The sequence below is a fragment of the Clupea harengus genome, chromosome 11, assembly GCF_900700415.2.
Source record: "Clupea harengus chromosome 11, Ch_v2.0.2, whole genome shotgun sequence".
Taxonomy (NCBI): domain Eukaryota; kingdom Metazoa; phylum Chordata; class Actinopteri; order Clupeiformes; family Clupeidae; genus Clupea; species Clupea harengus.
In genome coordinates, this window is record NC_045162.1 from 28,922,002 (window position 1) to 28,924,550 (window position 2,549).

Consider the following 2,549-nt stretch of genomic DNA (forward strand, 5'->3'; position numbering starts at 1 on the left):
CACGCCCCTGCTGGGTGAGGGTTTCCTGTGCACCAAAGGCCCTTTGGTGGATGTTAAGAAACACCGCCTCATCAATGCTGAGACTTGAACATCACTCCCATGCTCACTCAGCAGCTCCAGATCATCGTGGCTGTTCAAAAGGTGGACCTCATCCGTTCCGCTACCACCAGGATTTTTCCCAAGACTGTTTGGGTTGTTGGGTGAGTTCCTTCATATGCCTTTTTGGCCTGAAAAATGTGTCACAGACCTTCCAGCAGCTACTGGACGGTGTCCACCTCATGTGTCCTTTCTGTGAGGCACTCAAAGGTGAAGCTGCTGAGCATGCCGTGGAATGGATGGCGAGAGCTAAAGAGTTCATTGACACCAAGTGAATGCAACCATACTGGCCCACCCATCTCTCGATGCACCTATCTTCATCACGACAGACAGACACCTCGGACTATGCTGTTGTGCTGCGTTCCAGTTGTACTTGGAAATCGGTCAGAATTCCAACCAGACGAACCAACTCCAGAATCTAAGATGATGGCTGCGGCCGCGCATTAACTTTATTAGCACTTATGTCTTATTTGTAGCAATCAGTCCTACACACAGTACTGTCCAACTTCTACTGTGGATATGTTGGTACAGTATTTGTATGCGTGTGTGTTTGTATGATTGTATCAACTGGTATTGCTAACATCTGGTAGCAATTGCTAACAGCAACAATTGGTATTGCATTTGTTTTCCGACTTGTTACTGGAATGTGGTCAACTTGGGTGTGACGTCATTCCCAGCTCTGAATTTGAACTTCTAGGGTAAATGATACACACCATTGGTGCTGTTCACGAGCAGCTGTTTGGTGGGTTTGGCAGCCCTTTACCTTTTCAGCTGGGTTCTGCCGAGAGGAAGTTCCATTCATGGCCAGCGGATACAGAAGTCTGCAGTGACCAAAAAAAACATCATTCTCCAGGGTTCTAGCGAAACTCTTGCCTATAATCCCTGGAGAGGATCTCGAGTTTTACACTAGCTCTTGCACACATCGAGTTTTCAGTAAGAGCCCTAGGTAAACAAGAGGAAGGATGGTGACACCAGAAATCAATTGGTTGGAACTTCTTTGATAAAACTCAGATGATTTCCACCTTGACCAGATGTAGGAACCGAAGGCCAATGTGGCGCCTACATTATTATGTCATATGTAATATGAATATTGTTTTTTCATATACTTTCTAAGTAATTGCGTCCTTGAGCAAGACACTGAATCCCTAATTGCTCCATCAGTGTAAATGTAAAATGTGTATACATTGTAAGTCGCACATATGCAAGTCGCTTTGGATAAAAGCGTCTGCTAAATGACTAAATGTAAATGTAAATGTAATTGCAACTCATGTGAATTCCTCCCCACAAGAATGTATCATATTTGTGCCATGTTCATTAACAAGCAAATGGTCAGCCAGACCTTTCCTGTCTGCAGACCTTCACACATTTCAAGTCAAAGTCATGTTTTATTGTCACACAGCACGACACACAACACCACACACATGCGTTTTGGCGGCGACACAGGACACACACACACACACGCTGATGAGGTCGCCGGTGAAATTTGCCTTCTGCCTTTAACCCATCCTGGAGTCCTTGTCCTTCCTCAAGGCAGCCAGGAGCAGTGGGCAGCCTTTTTTTTCGGCGCCCAGGGACCAGGCCAAGTGTTCAGTCCAATCTTGGTCAGGGACGGACAGGGAGCGATTTTTTCTGTTCTTTTGCATGTTTTTTTGTGTTGGGGTTCTATGTGGAGGAAACCCTTGTGAACACGGGGAGAACATGCAAACTCCACACAGAAAGGCCCGGGAGACACACACCTGAGCACTGGAGGCCTGGGGAGAACTTACCCCCCCAGGACCAACAGCGCCCCATGCGGGAATCGAACTCAGGACCTTCTTGCTGTGAGGCGTCAGTGATTTGATATCAAGGTAGACCCAATACTGTTCCCCTTCCTAGCACGCCCCACCTATGTACCTTGGTATCAAATTAGAGTCAATAATATATTGAGCTTGTGAAATGTTGTTCACGAATAATTCCATATATATATATATTCCAGTTGTATATCACCTTTTGTGTGCACGTATGTGAATGTATGAACTTATTTTCTGTACCAATGTAAGTGCACCACCACCAGCGTGCAAAGACTATAAGACTAGAAAACTGTAGTCTTCTAGTAGGTCCTCTTTTCTAGGCTGCACCTTCCATTAATTCTATTTGTCTGATACCCCGTTTACACGATGGGAAAACGCATATATTTTCATGCGTTTTGGCCTTTCATTTACACGAAAACGGAGGTTTTATCACGGAAAACGATCATTTCTAAAAACTCCGGCCAAAGTGGAGATTTCTGAAAACTCCGTTTTTGTGTTTGCGTGTGAACTAGGTCAAACGGAGTTTTAGGTTCTCAAACGTCACAGTATGCGACTAAAAATGCATCACATCATGTGAGCGTCCTATTGTTTACAGTTAGTTTGCTTACTGATCATGGATGCTGTTAAGGTAGTGCTCATTTATACGTTAATGCAAACGCCTGT